The sequence below is a fragment of the Lissotriton vulgaris genome, chromosome 3_1 (assembly GCF_964263255.1).
Source record: "Lissotriton vulgaris chromosome 3_1, aLisVul1.2, whole genome shotgun sequence".
NCBI classification, from domain to species: Eukaryota; Metazoa; Chordata; class Amphibia; order Caudata; family Salamandridae; genus Lissotriton; species Lissotriton vulgaris.
Window position 1 is genome coordinate 319,678,481 of NC_141689.1, and position 21,673 is coordinate 319,700,153.

The window sequence follows — 21,673 nt, forward strand, 5'->3', positions numbered from 1 at the left end:
ACAGACACCTTAATGCATGTTGCAAAACTTTTGCAGTACAAAACTCGCATAGTGCAGCCCTAATGAATAACATAGTTAGGAAAAAATATAAAACGACATTAGACATATCTAATGGTTTCTTTTGTCAAAACATTGCACCAGAAAGCAGATACTTGACCGCTTTCTCAGCATTTGGGTCGCAGAAAAAAATTCTGTCGACTCCCACAGGGGTTCAAGAACAGCCCAGGACTATTCTCAGCTAGGGTAACAGAGTTACTACAAATATATGATGATGAGGCATTATCTTACGTAGATGATGTCTATCTCACAGACGATGACTTGGATACTCACTTGAAAAGAGTGAACACCATTATACTTGGGTTCGCGGCAGAGGGTTACAAATTCAACTTTAAAAAGTCTCGACTTGCCCATCTGACAGTACTATTCTTAGGGTACGAATTATCAAGTGAAGGAAAAAGCCTAGCGGACAACTTCTTAGAGAAGTGCGCTGTACTCCAAGCTCCAAAAACACTGAAGAATTTACAATCCATACTAGGTTTTCTGAATTTCGGAAGAACATACATTCTAAATTACGCAGAGAGGGTTAAACCTCTCTACGAACTAATTAAACCTGATTTTAAACAAATCAATTAGACTCAAAAACACACAGAAATTTTGAGATCACTGCAAACAGACATGTTAGCTAAAACTAAATTAGATACACGTGACAACACACGCGATCTTGTAATCCGAGTCATCCCAGGAAGATGCGGATTCACGTACCTGACCTCTAATGAGGGAGAAAAGGTACCGATTTCAATTAAATCTCACTTGTACACACAAGTAGAAAAAACATTCAGTCACACAGAAAGAACTGTGAAAGCAGTGCAAATTGCATTAGCAAATGAACGAGAACTAGCACACGGCAAAAGGATTAATATCCTCACAGCGGAATCCGCCTTCGAGGCGCTATTCAGCCCAGTAAACCTGCCTACAGTGTCACTGGATCCGAAATGGATACAGTGTTTAGATTCTCTAGGAGCGGAAGATGTGAAATACTATTTTGCCCGCAATTCGAAGAACTGAATGATTTAGAATATGAAGAAGAATATCCTCTGCCAATCGAACTTCTGCCTCTCCCACAATACGCCTGTATAATTTATACAGATAGATTTGTACAGCATTACAACGTAGAGAGCAAATCCTACGATGCAGCCTGTGCGATTGTTAAAGGTCGTTGGCTGTGCGGTAAATTCAGACCGAAAGTAACAAAAACTGAATCAGTAAGAAACTGTTCGGCTCAGAGAGCTGAAATCAGATGTTTGAAGATGGCGCTCGAAAATGCAGAACGTGAATTCCCGACACTTATCGTGTGCGATACTCATTTATGCGTCAACTCTTACAATAATAAACTGCAGAGTTGGATTGAAAACGATTACAAAGATGACACAGGTGCCACAATAAAGCATAAATTGCTCTGGAAACAGGTAGTTCTTTTACAGAAAGAACTACAAAAGACTCACGTGATACACGCACAGAGTCTTCAACGTGATGGCGTTCACGTTGCAGGGAATTCATTGGCTAATACATCCACAGCGGAAGCAACTAAACCGGCTTCCGTAGCCACAAAAAAGCGTACAGAAAAATACATAGCCGGGGAAACCATGCTGGCAGTAAAAACGACCGTAAAAGGCGACTGTGCAGCACTACCCGTGAACTATCCACTCAATTATGCATACGTAATCGATGCAAACTCCGTTCCTTTTGCTCGAATCCCTGGAGTGGGGGATAGGGTAATTCCAAACACGAACAGGAGAATATTTTTAATAGCAGACGCACACATGGGTTTGGGTCCTAGGCACAGAGAGATCAAGGAATCCCTGACTGAATTACAATCAGTATACTGGTGGCAGGGAATGAGTGTACAACACCAAATATATGCAAACAACTGTGAAAACTGCAATAGGGATCGCAGTAGTGAACCATGCTACCGGCTACCAATCAGAAACAGCGTAACGCTGTCTACACCCCATCCTGCGTCCTATTAATAGTTAAGGCTAAACACACTTAAAAAATGTGGCCTCCAGCGCTCGGCTGATGCTAAAACTGTTATAAAAGATCTGCGAGTCTTTATCGGCACATACGCAATTACCACGTTCCATTCTGACCAGGGTCCTGCTTTCAGCTCTCGAGCTTATAAGGAGGCCATGACCAGCATGGGAATTGGGTTGCGGTATTCTTGTCCGTCGCACCCCAAAGGGAATAGTGTGGTAGAAAGAAAAAACCGGGACATAAAGCGATCTATAACAGCGAAGGTATTAGGTTCAGGCGCTGGGTGGGTCAAACATTTAATAAGTGTCCAGACCAGTCTTAACAATTTGCCAAGAAATTCTCTAAAAGGTTTCAGCCCATACGAACTATTGTTCGGAATTAGAATGAGAATTCAGGACTTAGATAGTCAGGTATCAGTGGTACAAGATAATAAAACAGACTTTGACATCAAAGATCGTTTGGCTGTTTTACAGGAACTGAATGATACAAGAAAATCCTTAAGCAACATAAAGTTAAAGCAACAGCCAGATACCACTGACGAGGCACCACAAGCAACAGCCCCAGCAAGGCCTGTCTGGATTCCAAAGATTGGGGATCTAGTCAGAGAAAAAATCGCGGTGAAGAAGGAATTTGGGCCTTCTTACAGAAAAGCAGTACCTGTCTTGGCAGTCACCGGAACAAGATCAGTAGTACTACCGCCCCTTGCTGATAAAAAGGAGAACAGAGTTGTGTCTATCGACCTGGTAAAACCACAAACATGTGGCCTATAATCAACAGTAGGCCCAGTGGACTCCCAAGAAACAACAGAATACCCAAACTTGCAACAATCCAAGAGGTTCAAACTGAAAGACTAATCACATTCGTTCAGCCTGCAGTGCACAGAGAAGGACTATGCAATAATGCCATGGAACTCGTGCCTCTTGAGACACAGATTGAAACAGTTCGTCAAGAAACACCAGTCTACAATAATGTGGCATCAGAAAATGCTACCGAGAGACAGATTGAAAGAACAATCCCAACAATTGACAGAACTGCCTCTGGTTATTTCATCGACTTCGACAACTTTTCCGAGGATCAAAGTAACCCCGAAGTTATGCCAGAAATAAAAAAGTATTCTAAAGAAACTACAACGGAATTCTTTCAACAAATCAAAGAATTATATCTGGATTCACCGTTGATTGAGCATTGGATTATTTCAGGGGTATTCATACTCCTACTATGCCTAATTTTAGTTTTAATTTTAGGAAAGTTTATTACAATTGAATGGACACAGCAAGTCAGAACATCAACCTAGTCCTCAAACCACACAGATCATCACACGTGAAGAAAAGAGAACTGTCAGCAGTAAATGTCACAGCAATTCCAATACCTGGTGGGGTAGTATGGGAGAAAACTGACTATGAGATCTATGGTCCGGTCGAGATCCTGAAGTATCCTCATCAACTGAAGGTTTCCTTAAGTGACTTTGTAAAACCTAGTACATTCTCTGATGATTGGGACTTTAATAGTATTAATGACATGATGTCTGATTTAGTAATGTCAGCTAGATTCACAGAACATGATTATTTACAAGGTTCGTCTAGTTATGAACAGTTATTCTGTTTTACACATTATGGCGATCATTATTTGCATAAATCTGCACAGCCTAGAAATGTTTTTAAGTATAATCAATGGGAACATTGTGCTACACCACCTAAAAGCAGTTCCAAAACATTCTTTGAGAAATTCAAGTACTTCTCAGGGTTTAACACCAGTGATGCAGAAACGTTTTATTACAAACTGTTAGATAAAACAGGAATGAAAACAATGCTGACAAATACTAAATTAATATATTCAGAAGCATTTTATGAAAAAATGATGACATTTGGTTTTGATTATTGGAAAAATAACATTGAAACAAAAACCATTTGGGGTACAAAAGATTGGCAGGTACAAGGTCTTGAAGCACTATTCAGAACCTGCATAATACCAGAACAAATGATGTTTTTAAATGACACAATTCACCAAACATCCTGTCTTGGCCTAGCTAAGATCAAAGACCTTAACAAACCGTCTATTCCGAAGCCAATACATGATAATGCAACAACAGATATTGAGATAGACGTAACCAAAATTTTACATTTTAACAGAACACATCTTGATTGGAAAAAGTGGACAATCTGGCCTACTGACACAAACAGCTGTCAAGATAGATTCCTGAACAAAACACAGGGGTTAAAAAATGACCAGACAAGACCCTAGATACTCCCAGAAACAACATCCAGGGATAGTAACAACATACAGTGTAGGGAAACTCTGCCTCGAATGGCTAGGAACATCCACACTGGCTGAAATTAAGCAACACTTGTCTTTACTAAAAGATGGTGCTGATTTGCGCGATTTCATTCTTGGTCCATGCAAACAGCGTCAAAAGCGTTTCATAGCGGCCAGCATCTATGCTGCGTACAACGAGGCTTGGAAAGTCACACAAATTGAAACAGCAGAAAAAATACGAGAATTGATCGTATTAATTTGGAAAAATCACTTTCTGTAGTGGACAATGGGTTAATGACTCTGTCCTCCAGAATATATTCGTTGGACAATATTGTATCTTCTGCCTTTGACATAATAGACAGAGACTTGCTAATGTTACAGCATGGCCAATCTCAATTACGTTCTATTGTACAATTAGGCTGGACGCTGCAAAATCTTCGTTCATGCTATGTGCCTTGGCGTTTAATAAACGCAACGTCATTATTTTCCATTTTTAACCTTACTGATAAACAAATCAGCTTGGCACAGAAAGGAGCAGACTATACAATCCTGAGCATCGAAAAACTTGAGAGATTACCATTGACAATGTCAGAAAGTCCTGTCATTGAATGAATAATACACGGAATTATCACTATTCCGATAACAACTTTCCGATTTAAAAAGTGCCGTGAATACATACCTACTGGCCAGTATGAACGATTGGGTAAAGGTTATGTGAAGTCAGCATGGAAATTACCATACACACATTCATGCTATAGTGACAGCGACAAAAATGTATTTCTAAGTGGTGAAAACTGTAAACGTTCACTAAGCGGTATACTTTTGTGTCAGGGTATTAATTTACACGGAGCCTGTGAAGGTAATTCTAACAACCTTTCATGCCACCAGCTTGTCACACCTGCAACGCAGATAGAGCCCTTCTTTATGCAACTCGCGAATGGGAGTTACATTCTAAGAATGGATCACAGATGTTGTGGCCTTGTTCCAGGGAAAAGTTATCTCGTAAGCGTGACTTCCATGGTCAAATGCTGTATGCAAGCATTGTTTCCGAGCGGGCCTGAAGACATAGAGACTCCCATCTGGCCTCGTCTGCATTTCTCTTCTATACGAATTGATACTTTAAGCAAAATGAAGTCTGCGCTTTTACAGACAACAGTGCCCATAACGTCATCAAAAGAGACGTATGATCTTCTAGTTGCAAGGACAGCTACGGAGGTTCATGACCTTTTATCAACAAATTGCCCCGTGCATTTCGTAGAAATGTTGAGCCAACTCCTTAACATGTCTAGTGCCACAGGCATCCCAGGCAAATTTAAGACGATTTTTACGGGACTGCTAACACCATTTCAAGCAATTCTGGGAATCGTTCCAAATTTTGTCCACTCTGTTTTTGGCGGCATACCCCTATTTTTGGGACTTGTAGCAGGGATTTTATTTTTGACCCTCCTGCTTCGTTATGGCAAGCCACAGCTCAGACATGACTCCTATGGGAATGGAAGAGACAATCCTAGCAATCCGCTACCGGGACAGAATAACTAGAGTCCTTGGATTGGCCAGGCTGAGAGATCTAAACATGACCTGGTTCCTCTCATTCAGACCGATATGGGAAAATTCCATCTTACCTCTACTACGATGTATGCTATGCGGAGATGAGTGCGTGTTGGACATCTGTCTTTCACTTCCATCAGCAGTACCAATGGATATCGATACTTTGCTAAGTCCGATAACGGCTCACGCATTGTGTTGTCCCCAGCGGCTACCAATCCTGATGACGGCATTCGTTGAGACTCCTGTGCTACGACTAGGTGGTAACAGTGGAGCGAGTGACAAGAGCAACATCACCCAGGTACGACCTTCTGTGAGCATTGCTGATCCCGACTTAGATGACAGCAATCATTCTCACATCTGCCAAGTTACAGCACTATCGAATTTGGTCGAACTGTCACCTGATTTTGTAGACCAATTCTTTGAGAGCCTGTCTGATATGATATTCTCACCCGAACAGAAACAATAACTTTAGAGAAGCATTCCGACACACAGCGTTCCCATGAACTCTGGATTCGGCCTTCAGTTTTGAACAAGTAAAGCGTTGGAACTCTATTTTCCCCGTTCAAGCAATAATTCTTTTGAATTGAACACTTTTTTAATATTCACCCTTTTTCTGGCACGAAAAATTCTTTGCTTAAAGTAAAACTATTCATAGAGAACAGAAGCTTCAACTTCTATTTCTAAATACATCTAGAGACATAATAACGTTACACCAGCCTCTAGCACATTTTATTGCAATGCATTTATATGTGATGAAATTATCTCGCCCTTCTTCTGTTTCAGAGATATTTCATGTGTAATTCTTTTGCATAATCGTTCATTGATTTCATATGCTATAATTTTTGAATGATTTCTATGCTTCAAAAACGTACAGTACCTAAATTTTCACGTATTACAAATACGCCTATTTCAAATGCATATATGTATTTTGGGGTGGGCAATGTTACACATGCATCTTATTGCTCTAGTTTTAGTAATTTGATGGACATGAATTTGTGGAGTGGGTGTAGCGTTCTAATCTAGGACCCTGATCGATACTGTGACCTTATGCCCCTATTCGGCTATGAATCCATTTATTCCCTATATTGGCATAACCGTTCAAGTGCAATATTCAGAAACTCGTCTCTGGCCTCACACGAACAGAGCCATATTCCAGAATAGCTTTCTCTGCCACTTCCTTTGCAACCAATTAGTGCAATGACATAGCAGAAGTTACTATCTGAGATTCCTAGATTAACACTCCGAGTTCTTCAACAAGATAAAAACTCAGCAACCTGGAAATCCCCGCTTGCTGTGTTTTGATTAGTAATAGAACTCTAATGAGCACTGATAAACAATCACTTCCTAGTGACATCTTTATTGACGTCTTATGTCCAAAAACTTACGTCTAACAAGGCACCTTTCAGGTATAAATATTACCAACGTTGCCATAAACAAACCCTGAAGCTATCAATGCCATAGCTGCTGTGTTGCTGTCTGCCGTTGTTTCGCTGAAGCTGATGCTGCCAGCTATCTCGCTGCTGCTGAAGAAGCTGTCATGCTGATGATACCATAGCTGCTATCGCTACTGCTATCGCTGCTAACTAGCGAACGATGGTGTGGTGAACTTAGGAGCTGAACAGCCGTCCCCTGCAAAGAGCCCAGCAGATGCAAGCTGCCCGCGGACGCTGCTCCTCCTCCTCCTCCTCGACGCGCTGAGAAGAGACGCTGTCTTTCTCCTGCAGAGAAATCCAGCTCTGGCGTTTCTAGTCTACCCTTGCGGGTGACTGGGATATCGACCCCCATCATTCTACTCCAGAGGTATGGTGTTGACTAAACCCTTGAGAGAGAATTCTTGAAGCAAACCTTGGCAAAACCAACTTAACTTAAAGCTACTCACTTACTCCCCTCCCAAGTATTAGGCTTAGGTCAGGTACACTGGGGTAGGCGTAGTTAGAAGCACCAGTTGAGTATTTTAGCCTAATGTATATATGAATGTATATATGTTTTATTCCTTTTAAACCATTGTATGGCTAAGAAACCATATCAATACTTTTACAGTATTATTTCGCAATACTTATCTTACTGTACGTACTTTTTATAATAACAAGTCTTGCAATTGTGGCAATTCATTTCTCTTGTACGAGAAGAAAGACTGTTCAATAAATGTTACCTTTTATTGACAACGCCCGTCTCTCTATTCTCTACATATTGTGAAAGTAAACTGCACCACAACTGACTGAGTAAAATAACTGTCTATTGTTTCACACGACCCTAGAGATTGACTCTTGATCTGAGGAGCAAAGTTGTCATGTTGCACGGTTGTTGGAAAACTGAATCCCTTCTTGGCTGTGCCAGGGAAGCTGATCACTTCCTATTCAGTCAAGAAAGTTTCCAGTGACCTCTGAGCTACTTGGTAACAAACCCAATTAAGTTTAGCATAGTCAGTAGAGGCCTGGAAGATCCGCACTTCTACGTCGATACTACTGTTTATGTTATTCCAATGCGCAGGGCCTATTGGGAAAATAGGAACTACACTACAGTATTGATTCATGATTCTTAGTTGGTCAGCAATTGCTTAATCGACCTGCTTGACTTAGAGCAGTGGTTCTTAACTCTTTGACTTCTTTGGACCGCCCACATAATGATTACTGAAATCTGGGAACCACACTAAATCATTATTGGAATCCAGGGCCCCCACTTAACCGTTACTGAAAGCTGGGAACCAGGCTGCAGCAATTTACATTTTTTTGAACCTCAAACCATACACAAAAATACAGAAACGAGCTATTGATCAAACACATACATGAGTCAATGTTTCATTTAATTCCATTGGCGGCCCCTTCACTAAGGTGGAGGAGCCTCGCCACACTGCCAGAAGCACCAAAGAAAGGAAAAAATAAAATGACAATAATGAAATGTTATTATCATTGTATTTTTCCTCCTGCTATGGCGGTGTGTGAGGGGGTGTGGCGGAGCTGCAGGGGAGGAGTGGTAGAACACTCCAGTGCCCAATTACTGTTTGGTCGGGCCTCTAAGGCTCCCCAAAACCATAATGCACACTCCCCTGTTCTCCATGCAGGCGGCATTACAGCCTGCATGGAGAACCTGCCCGCCCCTCCAGCCCAAGCCTGAGCGACGAGTCACAGCGCTCAGAACAATCACAATGCTGCATTACAGAGTTGTGATTGGCTTAGGGGTGGGAGGCTTGCTGCCTGCTTCCTGTTCTGACATGGAGTTGGACACAGGCGAGCAGGTGAGAAGACGTGAGACCCGGAGGCGGCAAGATATGTTTTATTTTTTATTATTATTTTTTTCTGAAAAGCAGTCCGAGCCCCCGTCCCTTCCGACCCACCTGCGAGCCCTGCCTGCTGCCCCTGTTTAATTCACAAACAAATATAATAAGAACATCAACATTTTCATCCTAATGGGAAGGTTGAGGCTTTTGTAAAAATTAACTGAGGCCACCCATCAGCCATACTATATTCTGTTGGATTCACTTGTATTGTTCACACAATTCAATCTGAGTAAATCAAGTAAATTTTTACCCTCTGTTTTCAAATATTTTAACAATGACAGAACATTTTGAAAATTTTCAATCTTACATTTTGCTTCTTTATTTATATACACTTTATCCATCTCTTAATATTATTTAATTTTCTAAGCAGTCGTGGATCCCTGAGTAAGCTTTGTGCACCCCCAGGGCCCCCCAGACCATAGGTTAACGCCTTAACCGAAGCAGTTTTTCTGCCGCGGTGCGGGCGTTCTATTAGGTGGGCGGGGTTGCTTCGGCCGTTGGTTGTGCACAGCACTGAGGAGGGAGTGCTCCCGTCAGCCAACGGCCGACGGGAGCCCAGAATGGGTTATGAACTGCTGATCTAGACCACCAACTGTATTTCATGCTTCAAAAATGAGGCCTCTTCTTTTGCCTAATGTTCCTTTTCCCATTCTGTACAAAGAAGCAACTGATATAGGTGAACGGGGAACTCCCTATGGTACTTTGAGGTCTAGAGGAGGGAGTAACAGTCTACAGCAAACAATGGGGGGAACCTCTATACTGACCTATATTCCTTTACGTCTGAGCATTAAAGTCTCTACAAAATTACATATAGGATGCTACATAAAACATAAAGTAATTCATTTAGACATAGAATTTGTATTTGATTTCTTTCATTTATTTTATATCTTTTTCATAACAGTTTATTTTTCTCATTTTCTGGTGATCGTTTTATCATTTCCTTTCTTTGTCCAAATTTTGATTTTTAATTGAATGTGAGGGTCTCTGATGCGTACGGCCGTACGCATCAGAGACCCTCACATTAAATTAAAAATCAAAAGGAAATGAGTATTAAGAACTGCTAACCCTCAAAATAGAAAGGAAGAATCAATACAACGGGTTCTAGCCACATTCTGAGGAGTCTATCGGAGGACACTATACATGTTTTTCACTTTTTTCACTGTTGTGTGTAGTTGTTAGTAATGTTAGGACAATTGGTAGGAAAGTTTGAGTTCGTATGAATGATAGTATGAGTGAAAGTCATTTTACATGTACTGTTTAGGGGTTTCTGTTTAGATATGATTCAACCTTGCATTTTTTTAACTTATATGTACATTTGTTACCATGTCACTGTTTTGTAATTTTGATAAAACGATCACCAGAAAATGAGAAATAAACTGTTATGAAAAAGATATAAAATAAATGAAAGAAATCAAATACAAATTATATGTCTAAATGAATTACTTTATTTTTTATGTAGCATCCTATATGTAATTTTGTAGAGACTTTAATGCTCAGACGTAAAGGAATATAGGTCAGTATAGAGGTTCCCCCCATTGTTTGCCAAAGAAGCAACTGATTACAGGTCACAATATTCTAAGTTTATACCTGTTGGGATGGACATATCCCTGGCATGGTGATGGACGAGCAGCCCTTCCCAGAGTGCCACAACTGCTATAATGTCTGATTCCCTGATGGTGTTTTTTTGTTGTCATGGGCGAACACACATCACAAGTGTGCACCATGACATAGGCATGTTTTATGGATTGCTGTCTTTTTGGACTGGGAGTAGTGCCCAAAGCGATTCCCTCTTGGTGGTAAAAAGCTACTGCCTTTGCCAGGAGTTTAGCTTCATGAGCACAGTGGTAGCTTCCTATAGTGTGACAGTAGGAGTGAATAGGTATTTTTACCTGTGTCACTGGAGTGAAGCCTAATGGCTCATTCATTTATAGTTCCAGCATATGTGTGCTTATCTCACCCTTGGCCTACATTTGTTTGGTGTGTAGTACTGCGCAGTATGTATGTGCTTTACATGTGTGGGTGTATCTGGGCCTGTGAATGGTACAATACAGGGATGATGCAGTGCTGTGAAGTGTGTGCTAGTTATATATAAGTGCTGTGTGTTTTGTGCCTGTAAATGGTAAAATATGTGGAAAGAGAGTGTGTGTTTTATGTATTTGCTGGGTGTATGTGTACCTGTGAATGAACAGTACATGGATGATTCTGGGTTCATTTTTGGGAGACACAGGGCAGAACATGAGAAGGTAGATGAATCCCCCCAGACAGATTTGTTTATAGCTGCTTTCCTGTGAACTGTGTGACACACTGGAGAAAGGGAGATCCAGGCTCTTCAGAGCTCGGCAAAGGGCGCTCTTTGACTCCGAGAGGAATATCACTGTGGCTAATATCCAGGTGTGTATCTCCAGCCTCTCCCCCTGCTTGTGTAGTGTGGCTGTCAGATTTGAAATCACTCACTCCTGATGTGACAGATGGCTAACTGAAGGATAGTTTTAAGATGAGTCTTTGGAAACTAAAGGCTACGTGTCGCACAGCTCCACAGGCCCAAACTAGGCCTAATTAACCTGGAGTAAATGTACTCAAGTTCTATATCATAAAGTATTTCAAACGTACTCAAAATTGATTCTTCATCATATTTTCATTATATTGCAGTACTATTCACGTTTAATCTGCAAAAATTCATTCCTTGATGAGAAACATAAAATTTAATCAATGAAAGACAATCCAAAAATAAATCAAAACAATTCAATCCTATAACAATTTCTTAAAGGTGGAAAAATGTGGTCATTCCCAATGCATTTCCGGTTCAAGCTGAACCCTTCATCAGGGGGATTAGCGAATTACAACATTTATATTCAATTCATGAAAAGAAGATTCCGAAGTAGTTCTCATCCGAATCTACAACACAAAATAATATTCTTGGTACCTGGTGGTTCTGTACATTGTGTTTCTATGATTAGTATAATACTGAGAGCTTGCAAGTAGGATAGAATAGAAGCCTCAAATGAAAAAGTGTATGTGAATTAGGCTCAAGGAAGGAGAAAAGGTCAAGGATATATGATGTTTATTTCACCTCAAGGTGGGAATTAAAAAGTGTGCAACCAGAGTGATAACCAAGTAAAAGACAAGTGACTTTGAAAGCATAATAAACTCATACTATATCGTCCAAAAACCTTAAAAAACGTCCCCATGTCATACGCTTGTCTCATTCAGTGTAAATGTCCGATATCCAAAGAAACGTGGTGTATTATAAAGAGAAAAAGTAATTGTAGTTAAACCATGCCAAGTGGTATCCGCTCCTACCTTCCGTGATACAATGTGGACACGATACCGAAACCAGCTGTACCCTACCAGGAGCATGACAAACCATAATTACTACTTCATAATCTTATTGAATGATTATACATTTGTTAAACAGGCAAAGAGTCTTACCAGTTTGCCTTGTAGATAAGCATGAGAATCGTTCTTGTTCACCCAAAGCTGTCTACCTCATTCATGTATCTATCTTATGTTCATTCTTATCTTGGGGGACCTCAATCTTCATCTATCAGACTCCAAAGACCTAACTGCGTCCGAACTTCTTCTTGAACTTACGTCTTTTGACATTCGATTAGTTAATTCAGAACCTACTCACGACAAAGGACACCTTTTGGACCCCGTTTTTACCAACATCACGGACATCACAACTTTCACCCCCTCCCCCTTCCTTGGACAGACCACTTTTTAATACCTATCTTTTGGCATCTCTTCATTCCACCCACTCAACAGACCAAAATCCGGGTCACTGACCGTCGCTGGCACAAACTCGTGCCAGACGAATGGGCCACCATTCTCAGGGCCTCTCTCCCCCCTCCAATCTCAGACCCAGCCAACGCCGATAATCAATTCAACTCTTGGCTCACTACATCACTGGACAAACTTCTCCCCAAAACTACCACCCTCAGGCGAATCAAAAGAGTGAGCCCTGCCCCTTGGTACACTCCTGAGCTTAATCTCCTACGGAAGTAGTGTAAAAGAACGGAGCGCTCCTGGAGGAAGGATAAATCGATAGTCAAGAAAGACGCTTTCCGTACCTCCTTAAAAAACTACAAGCTCGCTCTTCGCAATACCAAAAGTACATTCTTTCAGGAAAGGATAGAAAACTCCTCCTGCTCCAGTAAGGAAACTTTCACCATTTTAAAAGAATTACTTAAAGCCCCAGACCCTGTACCAAAGATTCTGCTAGACCCCGAGGCAGCTGAAGAAAAATGCCTTAAATTGGCCAATTTCTTCGAGGAGAAGATTCAGAAAATCCTTGCTTCTCTTCCACCCATTAATTTCAGTGATGAAGACGGTACTAATGCAAACCCCACCCCTCCCCGTCTAATCTCTCTGGGACCAGTGACTATTGAAGAGGTCTCAACTACGCTAGATACCATCAAAAGCAGATCCCCCAGGGACCCTGTCCCTATACGCATCCTTAAAAAAGTGGCCCCTACCATCGTCCCTCCACTCACTCATCTCATAAATGCTTCACTGCTCCAGGGAAAAGTTCCCCCCAGTTGGAAGGCAGCCGTCGTCAAGGCACTACTTAAAAAACCTTCTCTGGACCCATCGGACCTGGCAAATTACAAGCCAATCTCTCTCCTCCCTGGAACCAGTAAAATCGCTGAAAAGCTAGTGAACAAAAAACTCTCGCAGTATCTGGAAACCAACAATCTGCTCAGATGCTCGTAAACTGGATTCCGCCCAGGGCAGGGTACTGACATCACCCTACTCGCAGCGGTGGAGGAGGCCAGAGCACTTTTGGACGCGGGAGGATCAGTGGCAGTGATCCTCCTGGACCTCAGTGCGGCCTTCGACACCGTCAACCACCGGGTCTTAATCCAGCGACTCAAGAACATCGGTGTTGGGGGCACTGCGCTGACCTGGTTCACATTCTTCCTTGGCCTGCGCTCCTTTCAGGTCTGGGAGAATGACACCCGTTCTCCCGAAACCCCCCTCCATTGCGGCGTGCCCCAGGGCTCATCTCTAAGCCCGACATTATTCAATGTCTACATGTCCCCATTGGAGGAGGTTGTCAACCCGTTTGGAGTGAAAATCATCAGCTACGCTGATGACACTCAATTAGTGGTGTCTTTATCACACCCAAACCAAGAATCATCGGATCTATATAACTGTCTGGCAGAAATACAAGGATGGATGAATAGCTCGTCACTAAAACTTAATGGTTCAAAGACAGATATTCTCCTCCTTGGCCCGAAGGGACTTTCCCTTTCTCAGAACATCTGGCCCCCTTGCTTGGGTGAACCCCCTGCCCCTAAGTCTGAGATCAAGAGCCTGGGAATTTGGCTTGAAAAAGACCTGTCTTTCAAGACTCAGGCCAAAAAAATCGCTGGGACTTGTTTTGGGCTCCTCAAATCAATCAGGAAGATTTTGCCCTTACTTCCTCCTGCCTCCCAGAAACTGTTAATCCAAGGCCTTATTTTATCAAGGCCAGATTACAGCAATACCATCTATCTGGGTGCTCCCGAGGCAACCCTCAATAAACTGCAAAGGATCCAGAACACCGCCGCCCGGATCCTCACCAATACCCCGGCCAGAGCTTCGGCCAAACCAGCCCTGAAACACCTCCACTGGCTTCCAGTGAGAGAGCGAGTGAAGTTCAAAGCTCTCTGTCTGTCTCACAAACTCCTACAGGATAAAGGCCCCCCCATCTTAAAAAAATTTATTAGGCCCTACAAAGCCTCAAGATCCCTCCGATCTGATCAGGAATACCTTATCACCATCCCCAGAGTAAAGAAGGTGCGCACGGGTGGACGGCGCTTCTCTGTCAACACAGCCCGCCTTTGGAATTTCCTCCCCCGTGATCTCAGGACGGAACCAGACTATCTACGATTCAGGAAGCGGCTGAAAACGCACCTTTTCCCCTGATCTGCCTTTCCCCCTCTCCCCCCTGTTACCCTTAGCTGTTTGGATCTTAGCGCTGGGATACTTACGGGTGACTACGCGCTTTACAAAATCTAATAATAATAATAATAATAAAAGAAGATGGATTCTAATGAACAAATATTCCCAAATGGAACGAAAGACGTTTATATCAACAGAATCCAGACAAAAACATACCGCTCGATCTTCTAATGAAGCGCTGGATAATACCACCACCAAACGTAATCCCGGAGATCACATGAGTCTGGTTATCCAATCAGGTACGTTTAAAACTATTCCAAAAAATAAAAAACGGACTACAACACCTGAACTGCGTAAAGCTCAAGAAGGGACTATATGTTCCAGGGCATTCAAATTAACTTTATTGTACCCCACTCGGGAATCTTGTTATGTACCATAGACGTAGTAGCGTTATACACGTCAATATCCCACAATGAGGGACTCGAGGCAGTAGAATGGAGACTATTACAGTCGGACATACCTCAGGATAAAAGTGTATTTCTTCTAGAGCTGCTACAGTTTGCACTGTATCATAGTTATTTCCAGTGGCAGGAAGACTATTTTGTTCAGAAGACAGGCACGTCCATGGGATTTCCGAGGGCGCCTGCCTATGCGAATATTTTCATGGCCTATTTTGAGGATCAATTTATTCTGAAGAACCCGGATTGGAAACAAAATGCTGTGATGTTTGTATGATATATCGATGATATCCTAGAGGTGTGGAGAGTATCAAGAGAGCTACTAGAATCTAGTATAATTGATCTTAATAAATGCAACTCACGCATACAGTTTACTCACGAAATAAATACACATCAGATTCACTTTTTGGACATTGAAATAACAAAAACTAACGAAGGACTATTGACCAAAGTGTACACAAAACCCACTGATGTGAACAACGTGTTACACTATGCAAGTGCCCATCCTCTTTCTTTGAAAAAACACCTACCTATCTCTCAATTCATGAGGATTAAGAGAATAACATCAAATATGGATACATGTAAGGATTTGAAAAAAGAACAATCCGCCAAATATAAAGAAAGAGGCTACCCAGATTCTACTTCGGAAGAAGCGGAGCATTCAGTTTCTAACAAAAAAAAGAGAAGATTTACTGAAAAAACAGATCAAACAATCAACAAAAAGGGAAGTCTATGTATTAAAACACTCGGCGCAATCTTCCAAAATAAAAGCTATCATTTGAAAAAGATGGGAATTGGTGGAAAATGAGCAAGACTTCAAGGGTATCCTTGTTGGTCCACCACTATTTGCGCATACACGTTCACAAAACTTAGGTGAGTTATTGAAATCACCAAAAAAAACGATGAAAATCAACAACAAAGGCATGAGAAAATGCTACAATTGTGGTCAATGTGGCAATGTCATGGTGGGCAACGAATTTAGACATCCACACACAGGCAAAGCTATTACTCTGAGACATACATCGGATTACACAACGGAAGGAGTAATATATGCAATGAAATGTCCGTGCGGATTAATATATGTGGGGAGAACTAGTTAAATGATAAAAACAAGAATTGTGGAACACAAGAGTCGTATCCGCAATAAGAATATGAGCTCATCTCTAGCTGCACATTGGACAACTACTCCTCATACAATACCACAATTGCGCTTTACTAATCTTGAACACATTAGCAAGCGTACTGACACTGACATAAATACCATGATTGCGCGCAAGGAGACTTTCTGGATCAAATATTTAGGGACTCTAATCCCTGGGGGTCTCAATGACCATTATGAATTATTGTGTTTTTTATAATTGACTGTGATACACTTAGATTGTAAGGGAGCTTGCTGTTGCATGTCACACTCTTGTCACTAAGATTGAGTTTGCGTTTTTCCTTCGTTTTCTGTCTCTTTTATGTCTCCAATTGTATTTGGTTTATACACATTTGGATTTCCACTGCTTTGTCCTCAAAAGAAACCCATTCATAATGCTGTAACATTGGTTTATGGATTAGAGATAGTCCCACGCAGTAGTTTCGATTCCCGGAGTAGGGTACAATAAAGTTATTTTGAATGCCCTGCAACATATACTCCCTTCTTGAGCTTTACGCAGTTCAGGGGTTGTAGTCCATTTTTTATTTTTTGGAATAGTTTTAAACGTACCTGATTGGATAACCAGACTCATGTGATCTCCGGGATTACGTTTGATGGCGGTATTATCCATCGCTTCATTAGAAGATCGAGCGTAATATTTTTGTCTGGATTCTGTTGGTATAAACGTCTTTCGTTCCATTTCCATACATGAACGAGGTAGACAGCTTTGGGTGAACACGAACGATTCTCATGCTTATCTACAAGGCAAACTGGTAAGACTCTTTGCCTGTTTAACAAATGTATAATCATTCAATAAGATTTTGAAGTAGTAATTATGGTTTGCCATGCTCCTGGTAGGGTACAGCTGGTTTTGGTATTGTGTCCACATTGTATCACGGAAGGTAGGAGCGGATACCACTTGGCATGGTTTAACTACAATTGCTTTTTCTGTTTATAATACACCACGTTTCTTTGGATATCGGGCATTTACTCTGAATGAGACAAGCGTATGACATGGGGATGTTTTTTAAGGTTTTTGGACGATATAGTATGGGTTTATTATGCTTTCAAAGTCACTTGTCTTTTACTTGGTTATCACTCTGGTTGTACACTTTTTAATTCCCACCTTGAGGTGAAATAAACATCTTATATCCTTGACCTTTTCTCCTTCCTTGAGCCTAATTCACATACACTTTTTCATTTGAGGCTTCTATTCTATCCTACTTGCAAGCTCTCAGTATTATACTAATCATAGAAACACAATGTACAGAACCACTGGTACTAAGAATATTATTTTGTGTTGTAGATTCGGACGAGAACTACTTCGGAATCTTCTTTTCATGAATTGCATATAAATGTTGTAATTCGCTAATCCCCCTGACGAAGGGTTCAGCTTGAAACCGAAATGCATTGGGAATGACCACATTTTTTCACCTTTAAGAAATTGTTATAGGATTGAATTGTTTTGATTTATTTTTGGATTGTCTTTCATTGATTCAATTTTATGTTTCTCATCAAGGAATGAATTTTCGCAGATTAAAAGTGATTAGTACTGCAATATAAATGAAAATATGATGGAGAATCATTTTTGAGTATGTTTGAAATACTTTACGATATAGAACTTGAGTACATTTACTATAGGTTAATTAGGCCTAGTTTGGGCCTGTGGAGCTGTGCGACACATAGCCTTTGGTTTCCAAAGACTCATCTTAAAACTGTATTACTCTCTGGGAATAGGGTACTCTCCAAGTTACACGTGTATGCACGCAAGAATTTTTTTTTACATTCATTTACATTCCATCACTATAGAAACTGAAATCCACTTACTTAGGTGTGCAAATCTATCCATTCTCTTACTATATAACTGAAGGATAGGACAGGGTGGAGGAGAGAGCACTAAAAAAAGGAAGCACACGCCCAACATACACTCTAAATCACATTTGGTTTCTGAAAATGGACTATGTGAAGAGGAGCTTAAGGTCCCCAAAAGGGTCAACTATCAAGCAGCCAGATGGGCTATGTGAGGAGGAGAAGCTCTACAAGACTTCTGCCTGTGACCAGAATTGGGAACCAGGCCTGCTAGTCTCCCAGTTGAGGGGATATTACCCAAAGACTTTAATATCACCTGTTCTGGAGCCCGGAGCACCAGTGGCTGTCTGCTTGACAAGACCAGTGAAGCCTTTGTGTAAGCTAACAACACTTGAGGGAGCAAGGCCCAATGGGTGACCCTACCGATTGGAACCCTGTAGCGATGTGTGAGGGGGAGGCTACTGCACTATTGGTTTGATGCCTGTGTGCAGGGAAAGGTTGGCGGCACCCCATAGTTTGGAGCAGAGCACTGTGAAGTGAGCCAAGACCGTTGCTACACCGATTGGGTCATCACCTATATATAGGTTGTAAGTCAGCAACCCTGTATGCCAAGAGGGACCACTGTGAAGAGTGTTGCCATGCCGATCGGGTCACAGCCCATGTGTGTAACTAAATCAACAACACTTTATGCCAATAGTCCGACATGGGGAGTGCTGCCATGCCCATCGGGCCGTAGCCCATGTATGGAGCTAAGTTGGCGACCACAGTGAAGATTACTGCTGTGCAGATCAGGCCCTAACCCGTGTACAGAGTGGAAACGGTAACCCATGTATGCCAGTGAGGGCCATTAGGATAAGGCAAGGATTATGGTCTGGTTGAGGCCATTGTTGTGAGGAGAAGGCCACTGGTGTGACCTGAGTGGGCCTAAGCCACCACTGAGCCCGAGGTGCGTCGCAAACCTCCATCCACCCTACTTGTGGGGAGGATCCCAAAAAACTTACCAAGAATTAGAGGAGGAAGGAGGACCCCCCGGCTGCTGCCTCCGCAGAATGGTATGTAAGGAACTTAATGGAGCCGCTGCAGCCTTAGTGACCGCAAAGGGGATGCACTCGGAGGCTCTGGTTTCTCAGATCCTGCTGTTGCATGTAAGACAGATTTTTGGGCCAGGTAGCCCAGAGGGAACATGCATGCCATATAACACTTAAGCACTGGAACACCTTTGACAGTCAGAGTGGGACTCCTGAGACTTTGAATATTAGTGGGCCTTAACATGAATATCCCTTATAGTGAATTGGGAATAACCACTAAGACTAGCGAGAGAGAAGTGGTACTCCGGTTGACCCGCTTATAAAACACTTGCACTCTGATCTCAGAGGACGGTGTGTATTGTTTGTGATGATCAAATTTTACTGTGCGTTTGTATATAAATACTGCGATTTAGGGCAAAGCTGATCAAAAAGTGCAGCTGTCTGGTTTGCTAACAATATCTTGAGAACATTCAGTGAGCTTCCCTGGGGATTCATTCTGCCCATTGCTCACCACTGGCTTTGTAACTCAATTTTGCATTGTTTCTGCTTGCTGGCTTTATTTGTTTTAGGCTGTGCAGCTTGAGTTCGTCCTTTCCCTTGCCCAAACCCTACTTACTGTATTATTCCACCAGTACTGATTTTAATTTAACAGGCCTGTGAAACTTGTTTTTTATCTTGTGGTATTTGCTGGGTATTTATAGACAGAGGTCAAATGTCAGGCTCGGTCTTTTGTGTCTTTTTATATGATGCGCAGGGACAGAAAATCAGACTTCTAGATTTTCGGAGGAGAAGGAGCATCTTAAGAGCTAGCTCCATAGCCTTAAGCTAACTTGACCCATTTGACGTGGGTACTTCTAAGGAAGTCTACAAGTGCTGACACCTTTGGGAAGAAGTTAGGGTACTCAGTCAGGAACTTTGATGAGAGTAGTGTAGGGAAAGATAATTGATGCTTTCCTTCCTAATGAGCAAAGAATTAGATTCAGCCTCCATCCTGTGTTGTATTTTGCTTCTTGAATTTGTTACTTTGTCTTCCGTGCCGAATTAATTATATGCGGAGGTTCGGCTCTGTATTGATTTTTATGTATCTATATTCATTGATTCTTCGATGTGTGTATATCTAGTTATTTTTGGCCTTATAATAAATCCATACACTGGAATTGGGAGTCTGTGGTCCTTTAAGTATGACTAAATTGTAAGTATAATCTTGAATTATTTATTCCCCTCGACAACTTTCAGCAGGCAAGTAAAAGACCATCAGTGCTAAATTTGGTAGGTAAGGCAAGGTCTAAATTTAGCGGAATAAAATGGTAGCAGAGGAAGGCTTTCTTCTAAAGTGAGGGGGAAAACGAGGGATTTAGAGTAAAGGCGGAAGAACATTTGGCTTTGGACTTGGAGTAGACGACGGCGGAAGACGAAGATTGACGGAGGTCGGCGGATGCTGATGTTGCGGCGGAAGGGTAGTAGTGTGAGTATGAAATCCTGTGGTGTGCTAGATTGCGGGGATGAATTCATTATGTGTTCTCTTGCGAAGTGAAAATGTACATTGTGTGATTGTGGGTTAATCGGTTTACTGGTCTGGACACGTGCGGATCAGGAAGTTTTGGTGAGCGGAATCAAGAGAAGTTCAATATCCCGGGATAGTTTTGTGTATGTGATTGTCCGATCAAAATTGTGGGTGTTGTGAAGCGCTATCGGTGATCCACTTGTGATAGGGAACTTTGTGTGAATGCAGGAGTAAAGTCACGGTGGAAAGCCTCAGGTACCGGGGGTAGACTACGGCGATTAGGTGACCAACGCAGGACGGGAGTCACAGCGGATATTCTTGTAAGAGTGTTATATCGAATTACTTGTTAATGTGACTGTAAGTTATTGTCGCTGTAGTAGGAAGCAGTTACTCGGTTAATAACTTTTGGTTTTTCAGTCACTTGTGTGTGAATGTGTGAGCGAGTGTATGAAGTGAAATTGCAAAGAAGGGTGAGCCGCTGCAGGAGGGAGTCGTAACGTCAGTGCGAGCTGCGTTAAAATTGGTCCGTTAGTGTAACGCCGCGCTGGGATTGGTGGAATTTCATCAGAAGTTTACTATTGAATTTTGGATTGCAAATCATTGATTTTTAAGGTGTTGCATGATTTGTGTAGAGGGCACACAGGGGTGGTAACTCGGGTGGGAGAAGAAGCTCCACCAGAGGATACTCCGGCACATTATATGGCAACCAATTTAGGACTCCATACTAGTGTGGCTGCAAAA